We start from the raw sequence: 11,219 nt of genomic DNA, 5'->3' as shown, positions 1-11,219 counted from the left end.
TGCTTGAGTCATCCACCATTTTCATGCAACACATTTTCTATTAATCTACTATGCTTCTCACTTTAACACAATTTTACTTATAAAGGACCCAAAATTTCCCATTTTCTAATCAAATAGATCTTCCTTGTTATTCACATTTGAATAATATAATGGCAAGTCTCATGTATATATATAAAATAAAATTTCCACTTAGCCAATCCAATTCCTTTACCTTCTCCTCCCATTACACAACTCGGAGAACCAAAAATGGCATCTCTAGCATGAAAGTGAGATTCTCTGGAGAATGAGTTATTTCAATCTTACACACTGAAGGCTACGTGGGAAATTTTAGACCAATAAAAACAATATGAACAGAATAGGTTTCCGAAAAGGCCATTAACTAATGTTCAGCCCACTAACTTAACCGGTGATTCTCCAATTTCCGAGCATGCATTATTTGTTGAAATACCCTCCTTTATCTAAAAAATCTCCTGCACAGAAGACACAATATAAGAATAAAATTATCATAATAAAACCTACGCTCCAAACTATATAAAACTCAAATATGGAATATAAAAATGGTATAAATCAAGCCTAGGTTCTTGTCCAATTGAATATCACAGTCTGACAGAGTTCTGAAGCACGGCCAAACCTTTGTACAAACAGAATACACCAATGATTAACTAAACATCAAACAGATTATATCATGTGTTATAAGCAATCCAAGGAACACTTTCTTTTAAAATGTATATTTTACCTTAAAAGATGAAAGTGGTCTCTACCGAAATTGAGGCACACTTGGTTCTAATGACGTTGAAATCCTTCATGCCCATACCAGCATTGCATAACATTTTTCCCTCTTCACGACAGAAGTATCCCTTGTCGAGCAAGCACTTCATGAGTTGGAACCACTCAGGCCAAGGATGAGCAAGCTTGAGTATTGGCTGCTGTGCCGAGTGCAAGACTACGAGTTGTGTTAGGGTTGGGAGCAAGACTGCGAGGTCACTAACCATAGAACTTAGACACCGCTTTTTGTCCAAACAATATATAAACTCAGTATTAGGGACATTAGACCTCACTCATTCAAACAAGCGGCTTATATCACCTCCGTGTGTTATATATACAGCATTTTTGGAAACGCATTATATTCTACGCTATATATTGAAAATTTAGGCATTGTTCCAATAGAATTCAATTCATTAAAATACACCCAGTATAATTTTTTTTTACATCATATAATCATAAAATGCAGAATAAAATGCAGTGTTTGATTAACTTTCACATGCAGAACTGCAGAAACCAAAATCAAAAGCTAAAACAATATAATAAATGAATTTCAATTGCAACACATCTACAGAAATGAGAAAATAGAGATTGCAAAGAATATATATAGCAACGATTCTCATGCATGATAAAATCTACACTCACATTAAGAAGAATACCAATACTTCGACAAAAAGCAGAAAACCAGAGCCATTAACACGCAAAATTCTCTACTGCAACAAAATGCTCTAGAAATTCAGAAAAAGACAAATTATCTGCATTTGAAGATCAGAAATTGGCAATTGTTATCAGTCATTGTGATTCCCCAAAAACGGAGCAATGAAAAACTCATCAACATATAGATGAATTCGCAAAAATTCATAAAGAGAGAAATAAGGCACAAGGCAATTTCAAAAAGAAAAAATTAACTATCAGAGACTTAATCACATGATAAATACCAAATGAATTAATCCAACCTTATTGTTGCTTAAGTTCAAGCAGTGCTGAAACTGATTATTTGTCAACCTTATAGAGAAATAAGGCACAAGGCAATTTCAAAAAGAAAAAATTAACTATCAGAGACTTAATCACATGATAAATACCAAATGAATTAATCCGACCTTATTGTTGCTTAAGTTCAAGCAGTGCTGAAACTGATTATTTGTCAACCTTATAGAGAAATAAGGCACAAGGCAATTTCAAAAAGAAAAAATTAACTATCAGAGACTTAATCACATGATAAATACCAAATGAATTAATCCAACCTTATTGTTGCTTAAGTTCAAGCAGTGCTGAAACTGATTATTTGTCAACCTTATTGTTGCTTAAATCAAGCAGGGGCTGAAACTGATTCTTTGCCGGTTATCAACTTTTGACAGACGGTTGCTCACTGTGCCTGCAGCAATATTACCAACAAGATCTTAAATTGCCGAATTTAATATATACAAGAGATGATGGTTTAACATCTTACTCATAATATTAATAGTGATACTCTTGTAACCGACTTAGCTTTTAGCTCTGTGTTCTACCAAGCACCGTTATGTTCCCAGTTTATTCATATCTGCTTTTTTCAATAATAAATTAGCATCTCATAGACTAGAAGCACATTAAAATATTAAGTAAAACTCACAAAAACATAACTCAATAGTAACCTAGGAATGACTGGAAAGTAATATAATCAATGAATCAAAGTGGGTACATAAAAGAAACAGTAAAAATAGATCTATAGCATGAAACACCCTATTCAATTTAAATAACAAAATTTAACAAAACATATGGATGGATATGTTACTCTCCTAGCCAGTCCCAAATGATAAATGCGACAACACCACTCCACAAGCCAATGGAATAAGAGACTGCTCCGGCGGAGATGTCACCAATGAGGGTGGTGCCATCAACAAGTGAGCATTGATTTATAACAGTTACTATATACAATTTGTTTGCTCTCCAAAAAGCATGAGACTCCTCCTAAGAAATCTCTTGTCAATAGAATTTAATTAAAATGTAATTATAATGCAAAAGTTTTTACCCTACCTCCAATCACAAATTATATCTAGCAGACTGTAATAATTTCCATTTGTTAATATCAAAACCCTCCTCCTTTGTCCGGGCTTGGGACCGGCTATGAGAACATAGGCGGAGTTAAAAACTTTTTTTTACAAGGGTTTGTCTAACTGATCCCAAGTAAAAATCGGGTTAAACCACCCCATTTATAATGACCAATAAAATTTGGATATTTTTATATATTTTGAATTCTATCATTAATGTTATGACTATTACAATTAATATCATCTTTAATTTCTCTTTCATGTCATTTATTTATTTTCATATCATTTATGTATAAAATTAAAACTTTATAGTTGTTACTTAAAAGTTAATAATAAAAATTATAGTAAAATACATAAACATATTTAAACAAATTACAAAATATTGCAATCTTAATAATTATTTTTAATTAATTATAAAAATCTACATAAATTTTTTTCATTTATTTTAACTTTAGAAACATTTTAAGTTTAATTTCTTTTAATTGATTGAAATATGTAAAATTAACTTTTGGTAACTAGCTGTCATTTTACATATAGATTGTACCAACAATCAGATTGTAATGTCAAATGTAAAATGAGAACAATTTTATGTATTTCACTAAATTGAAAAAATTAAAATTCATTTTTCCAAAGCTAAAATAAATGAAAACTATATACCAAAAGGTTTTTTTCATGATAGATATTTACCTAGAGTGAATAAAAGAATAGATTTTTATAATTAATTAAAAATACTAATTATTAAGATTTTAATATTTTATAGTTTATTTTACATATATTTATGTATTTTAGTATAATTTTAAGTATTAAATTTTAATTAATAATTATAAAATTTTAATTTTATACATAAATGATATGAATAAAAAATAAGAAATGAGATGAAAAAAATAATAATAAATGATATGAAAGAGAAATTAAAGACAATGCATCAAAGGTGATAGCCATATGTTCAAATTATAAAAGAATGGCCCAAACTCTATTGATCATTAAAGATAAGGTAGTAATTCAAACCCTTTTAAAATAATATAAATAATTTATTCTGCTGAATAACAGAATTCTCAATAAATAAATTATAATTCTGCTTAACAGAATTATCAATAAATTATAAACAAATAAATTATAAGTTATCTTTAACAGCAGAATAAAAAATAAATAAATTATAAATTCAGTTAAATAACAGCATTATAAATAAATTACGAATTCTGCTAAGTAACAGAATCATCATCAATAAATAAAGTATAATTCTGCTTAACAGAATTATCAATAAATTATAAACAAATAAATTATAAGTTATCATTAACAGCAGAATAAAAAATAAATAAATTATAAATTCGGTTAAATAACAGCATTATAAATAAATAAATAAATAAATAAATAAATTATGAATTCTGCTGAGTACAGAATCATCATCAATAAATAAAGTATAAATTCAGCTCAGTGACAGAATTATAAATAAATAAATTACAAATTCTGCTCAGCAACACAATTATAAATAAATAAATTAAAAATTCTGCTAAGTAACAGAATTTTCATTCTCATCGGTTTGAAAATTTCTGAAGTCTGACATGCGAATTTATTTCTGAAATGAACACTGCAGAACATATAAAAAAAATCAAAACCTCCCAAGATTAGCTCAAGATTTCAATTTCTATAGGAAAATACCTACATAAACTACCCAATCAAGAAATTCACAAGAAATTTTACAATTAAATATTAAGAAACAAAAACAAGAATTCAAGGAAAGCACATGGGCGTACACTGAAAATAAAAATTCAAAGAGGAAACCAACCAAAAAGATGAAGAAATTCAGAATATAAAAATAAAAGCATTATATTTATCATGATGATTCAGAAAAACAGACCAGCGTAAGAATCATCATGTCTATTCACTGATGGAATTAAATTTAATAGGCAATTTCAAGAACAAGAAAACAGTGAAGGAAAGCCATAAATAACGAAGACGAAAATACGATTTCAGAAAGTGAACAATAGAAACAATAATAATCAGAGAGGAGAGTAATGGAATGAAGTAATGAGAGGCAGGTGATTAGGGTTTAGCATAAAATAAAGAAAAACGATTGAATAAAAAGCAGATAATAGGAGAAATGCTAACCTGTGTATTACGAATGAATTAGAGAGAGGGAGAGAGGGAGTGAGTTGCGGTGGAAATGAGATGGAGGTTGAGTTGAGAATGTGAATGTGTATTTTATAACACGAGCGAGGAGGGTTTCTGCTAGCAATTGCAAATGGCAGTAAAGGGGTGGAGTGAAATATAGAGATGAACGGCTGGAGATTGGGGTGAGAGATATGGATCAGACGGTGGGGAGAGGCGCATAGGAATCAATGTCAAATATGCACCGCGGACCTTTACCGTCCCTTTGATAGATGTCGACACTTAATCATGGCTTCACTTAATAAATCACTTTTATTCAACATTTTTTGTTATTTATATATTTTATATAAAACTTACTTGTCTTAAGACCATTTATTTCATCGATTTTATTCAGGTTTGTTTAACATTTTTTTTATTTAATGCAATATATATTTTATATAAAACATGACAAAAAAATCACTAATTCACTTAAAATAGCAGAAAAAGAACCTAAAAATGACAAAAGAAGAAGATATGATTTCAGAACGTGTAACAGGAAAAGAACCTAATAGAATCTAATAATGACAAAGAAGAAAATCTAATTTTTAAAAGAGTAAGAATGAAATAAAGGACCTCATAGGATTGAACAACTGAAATCTAACGTTGATGGAAAATAGACAGAGTCACTCGTAGTCTATATTTTTATAAGAAAACTCAGTCAAACGATAAAATATTTGGATTGAACAATAACAAGAAATCCTGAAACAATAATAATTTCTAATTAATTAAAATATAAATAAAATCTTAAATTATGATAAACATATACACAATAAATTATAAAGAATAATAATTAATTAAAACATTATTTAAGCCTGACTCAATCCTATATTAAGCCACCAAGCCCAATAAATAGCTTACTTACATATAAAAGAAAGGGCTTGCTAATCCAACAAGAAAGGTGCATCAACAAGAAGAATAAACTTAGCTCAATTTGGACAAGCTTTCCATAAAAAGGAGTTTGGAGGTATGAGGTTTCATAATCTCCATGGATTCAACCTAGCAGGGTTGGGAAGAAGGGTTGGAATTTCATTAATAACCCAAATACTACAATTTCTAAAATTCTCAAAGCTAAATATTTTTCAAATATTTGATACTTGGATGCCAAACTAAGGCATAAACCAAGCTATGCATGGCATAGTATTTTTGCTTCACATATATTGGTCAAGGATGGTATTTTGTGGGGAATTGATGACAACTCCATCAATATTTGGAGCCAACCTTGGGTGCCAGCATCAGCAAGCCCATATATCACTTCATCTACCCCGCTCGGCCTTCAGGATCTTAAAGTCAGTCCACTCATCAACCACCAACAACAATGTTGGCATTAAGATGTGGTACAACAAATTTCCAATGACAATGACCAAAGAAATGTTGCTTCCCTCCCCCTGTTGAACAGTGAAGTCAATGATAAAATCATATGGAATACTAAAATGGCAAAAAAGTATAAAAGGGATTCACTATAGAATACTAAAATGGCAAAAAGCTCAGTCAATCTCTTCTCCTATGGCCTCCAACTATAAACTTAGTAAAATAGGCTTGGATCTCTTTAAAAACCCCACTTCATATAGGTCTATAGTGGATACTTTTTAATGTTTGACCATCACTAGACCATAGATTAGTTACTCTGTGAACCAGGTTTGTTAATTTACGGTCAATCCCCTAGAGTCACACTAAACTGTAAGGAAAAGAATCTTAATGTACTTGAAAGGAATAGTTTTGCATGGTCTTCATCTTCAAGCTATTGTTTTGGGTCAACCTTACTTTGTTTGGACCCTTTGTGTTGTGGACTTGGGATGTCAATGGGGTGGGACGAGGACGGGGAGTGCTTCCATGCTCCCCGCATCCCTGTGGGGCCTATATTTTTAAACAAAAAATATTAATTTTAAATTCTAATACAAATAAGTTTAAAAAACACTTAAAAAGTCTTGCCATCATAATATTCAAATTCAAATAATCCATATGCAGTTAAACTCAAATAAACAAACATGGACAACAAATTTAATTTGAAATAATACAAACATAATGTTCAATAATAATACAAATAGTTCAAACTACAAATATTATTTTGTAATATTTTGAACAACCAACAAGTCTTAAGTTCCCTCATTCATAAACCAAGTAAAACATATGGATCTATACTATTCCAAAACAATATGATTTGATGGAAGATAACTGTCAGCGAAGAACAAAAGCAAAGACAAACAAAACAATTATCTTGCACTTGCAAAAGAAAATACCCCATTAAACTGAAACTGGAATTTTATGTAACACTTTTTATGCTTATCCAAAAGTTTTACTGAAAGCGCATAATGGATTAAGGTACATTAGATTAGATTCCAATACATTCTAGAGCTATTAAAAATATGGATTCGTTTAAAATAAGTCAACATGAGTCTAGAGTTATTGTAGCCAGTGAACCAGGAATTGTGATAAATAATGCCTTGATCAACCAGTCAACAATATAAATATAAGAGTAGCATAAATATCAAATTGAAATAGATAAAATCAGATGAAAAATATATAAAATGCAAGTGGAAAAATATGTAAAAGAGATTAAAGTGAATTACTAAAAGTCAGATTGACTATGAGTATTTTGATTTTTAGTATGTAAAATATCTTATTTATACTATGTCGTATAAATAATTTAAGAACTTAGTCTAAAGAACACACTAACTTATTCACAACTAAGAGCCAGGATGTAAGTTAGTGTGAATGTGCTAGGAAATCTTTGGGTGTAATTCAAAGAGAATTGGTCTAATTAGTTTCACATGTTAGACAATTATCAGTGAAAATAGATAAATAATCATTCAGTTTTTTAATATCCATGGATTTATATAACGGTCAAACATAATAGAACTTTTAAGTTACCTGTTATAGTGAATATTTATAGAATAACTAATAAACCCATTATAAGTGCTAAGAAAATAGAATGGGAAACTAAACATGAACTTTTAATGTCAGTGTACCGTACTCATCATTCTGTTGCAAGTAATAATTTATTACAAAAAAGACTAGAAGAAACAAACAAGGAAACAATTGATCCTCAAATTATATATTGTCAATGATTGACCACAAGAATAACTTGTAATATCATCCACGACCATTAATTTACAAAAAAATTAAAAATTATCTTTCAAAGAAATAAAGAAAGTCAATGTGTAGCAAACAAATCCATTGGCAGAAAGAGAGTAGCCAACACTTACACTCCAAAGTGACTGGCAGCGAATAGTGATGAGATTGGGTGGCGACGGTGCGGTCTGGGGAGAAGTGAACGATGCGACACGATCTAGGACGAGAAGTGAAGTGAACGAGCTATTTGAGGGGGACTAAGTTGTTAGGATTTCTAAAAATATAAGGACAATTTTGTAATTTCCTTAGACTAGGGACTTGTGGGGCGGGGGAAACTGTCCCTATCCTTGTCGTGCCTGTGGGGAAATATTTATTCCCATTCCCATCCTCTCGGGGAAATATTCCCTGTCTGTGGGGCCCCGAGCAGGACAGTCCCTTCGGGGATCCCCGATTATGGTACAAATTGATACCTCTATTGTAGAGTGGGCATTAGATGTTGATCACAAAAGGTCAATTTCAGGTGTTGCCATATGTTTGGGTCTAGTCTTATATATTGGCGGTCCTTATTTGTGGAGCTATTTTCCACTAATTATAAAACTCTTCTCTGATGTGGCTTGATCATTGATGAAAAGGATTGTCAAATTCTCTTTCCAGGTTCCTCAACCAGCTCTAGCAAAAAAAATGCCATCATCTAATATCTTACTTGTGTTGGGGCTATCGTTTGATAATATGATTTTGTTTCTATGGTTCCATATACTCCAAGTTAGTGCCACCCACCAAATTAACCATCTTTGTGACCTGATACCAAAATGTGTATTGCAAACTGAGTGTTGCATGAAATTCTTCCTTGGGTGTTGCAAAAAAGGTCCCACTATATTGATCCAAGACAAGGATTCCCACCAGATCTGCCTAATTTTGTGATAGCTAAAAAATAAATGCCATGCGTCCTTCTCTTTTTCCGTACAGAATGGACAGAGTGTATCATTTATAACTATATTTCTGCGTGTCAAGTTCAATTTAGTGGGCAATCTGTCCCTCCTTAATCTCCAAACAAAAAATGCCACCTTGTTTTGTATTTTTAGCTTCCATATGGCATGAAAAATTCTACGTGTTATCATCTTTTGAGTTCCTGTCCATTAATTGATAAGCACTTCTAACTGCGTATTTTCCACTGGTATCATTTGTCCATACCCATTTATCCGATTGCTAGAGATTTATATTAATAGCTTGTATCTCCTCCAGAAAATCAGCCCACATACTTATTTTAGTCTGGAACAGTAGCCTCTTCCACTGCAAACACCATTCTCATTTCCCTTCTAAAGTGTCTCCTATTTGCAAAATGTATTGCTTTTATTGTTTTGAGTTCAGGTACAGTGCATGATACTTTGCCTTTAAAGGGATCCATTCAACCCCCCATCCATCTTCCTAAAATCTAGCATTTGAACAAGACCCTATTCCATCTTATGCCCTGTTGGAACCAGCTTTCCTCCCCTGAATTGTGGCACGCCTTTTTCAGGTCATACCACCATTTGGAGACTACTTGAGGTGAATTGTTTCCACTTTGCTAATCTACTCTCACATTTTATAACTATGGGTTCCAAAGTCACACAACTTTTTGGGTTTGCCCCGATGGGGATACCGAAATAGGTAAATGGTACAACTAGTAAGCTACAATTGAGGTACTAGGAGGCCTCATTCAACCATTAGGTAGATTTTCCAACCGCCCCAAATTGACTTTTTGCATAGTTGATTTTTAGGCCTGATACCATCTCAAAACTCCTCAATATTTCCTTGAGGATCTTTACGTTTTGCATGGATGTTTCATTTAAGAAAATGGTGTCATCTGCATACTACATGATGCTGATTTCTATTCCATCTTTTCCCACCAATAACCTTTGTACTTGTTTTCTTTTAGTGCATTTTCCATTAAACCCCTTAAGCCCTCAGTCACAATATTAAATAAGAGAAGGGCTAGTGGATCCCCCTACCACAATATTATCATAGTTTGGCACAAAGTACTATAGAATTATCCTGGATTCAGACCGTGTTGAATGAATTGCAAGTTCCCTACACCCATTGTATTATATGACAACAAAAATGTTCTTGCTCTTGCCCACAAACCTATCCTTCATGCAAGAGTAAAGCATATGCACATTGATGTTTTCTTCGTTCGGGAGAAAGTTCTAACCAAGTAGATGGTTGTTCACCATGTTCCTGCACTAAATCAATGGACATATGCTCTCACAAAGCAACTTTCTCCAAGCAAATTTATTTTTTTTATAGCCAAATTCAAAGTGCTTGAGACTCCCTTAAAGTCTCACCCACATTTATTTTGAGGGGAGGTGGGTATTAGAGTATTGCACAGAGAGTTACAGTATCCAATTCCACTATCTTAAGTTAGTAGTTAGGAGGTTAGTTATAGTTAGTTTGTGTGTTAGTTATTGACAACTGTTGATAGACGTCATAACTAACTACCTAACTCTATGAATATAGATTTGTAACACAAAAATTAGTACCCTTATAATATTTTTCTCTTTACTTTGAAGTTTTATTTTCTTTCTTTTCCCTTTTCTATGATCTGTTAGAACTCTAATTGCATGAAAGAAATTAAAGAAAAAATAAAATATACTCACAAACGATAATAACTATTTGATGTGACAAGAGAGACATAAACACATAGGAAAGGTGTCAATGAGGTGTCTAAAATATTTGGGTGCCCAAGTATCATTGTAGGAATTAATAGAAGATATTACAATTTCCTATATTAGATGAATCACATATTTGCTTTACTTTGTTTAAAAATAATATTTTTTTATCATTATTAACTATTATTTGTTTCCTTTATTATTCCTTAAATCAAGGAACAAATTTATTGTAATATTTCTTTGTAAGCAGTATTTTTACTGCTTGAATGAAATAAGAAAGTCTTCTAGCCAAGGAGATCATACCTTATTTACAAAAAAATTTTCTAAAGAAAAAAGTTTGCACTAATAGTCTATGTTGGTGACATTATCTTCATTGGAGATGATGAAGTGGAATTGGCTAGGCTAAAAAATAACTTAATAGTAGAATTTGAGATCCAGGACTTGGGATCCTAGAGGTACTTTCTTGGAATGGAGGTTGTTTGCTCAAAAAGAGGAATTGTTGTTTCCCAACAGAAGTATATTCTAGACCTCTTGGAAGAAACTGGAATGAGCGGTTGTAGACCAGCAG

General features: G+C 31.7%; 1 long non-coding RNA gene and 1 other non-coding gene across 2 annotated transcripts; both read right to left on the bottom strand.

The window, feature by feature from the left end:
* Nucleotides 1-202: 202 nt before the first annotated feature.
* LOC121173037 (uncharacterized) lies at nucleotides 203-1,214 on the bottom strand. Its single transcript, XR_005887155.1, has 2 exons — nucleotides 737-1,214; nucleotides 203-470 (listed from the first exon to the last, which is right to left on the bottom strand). It is a non-coding gene; the product is annotated as an uncharacterized lncRNA (long non-coding RNA).
* Nucleotides 1,215-4,293: 3,079 nt separating this feature from the next.
* On the bottom strand, nucleotides 4,294-4,386 carry LOC113000940 (small nucleolar RNA R64/Z200 family). Its single transcript, XR_003266237.1, has one exon. It is a non-coding gene; the product is annotated as a small nucleolar RNA R64/Z200 family (small nucleolar RNA).
* Nucleotides 4,387-11,219: the final 6,833 nt, after the last annotated feature.

The sequence above is a fragment of the Glycine max genome, chromosome 11 (genome assembly GCF_000004515.6).
Source record: "Glycine max cultivar Williams 82 chromosome 11, Glycine_max_v4.0, whole genome shotgun sequence".
NCBI lineage: Eukaryota > Viridiplantae > Streptophyta > Magnoliopsida > Fabales > Fabaceae > Glycine > Glycine max.
The sequence above is the reverse complement of the archived record's forward strand: the minus strand, read 5'-3'. Positions and strand labels throughout refer to the sequence as shown.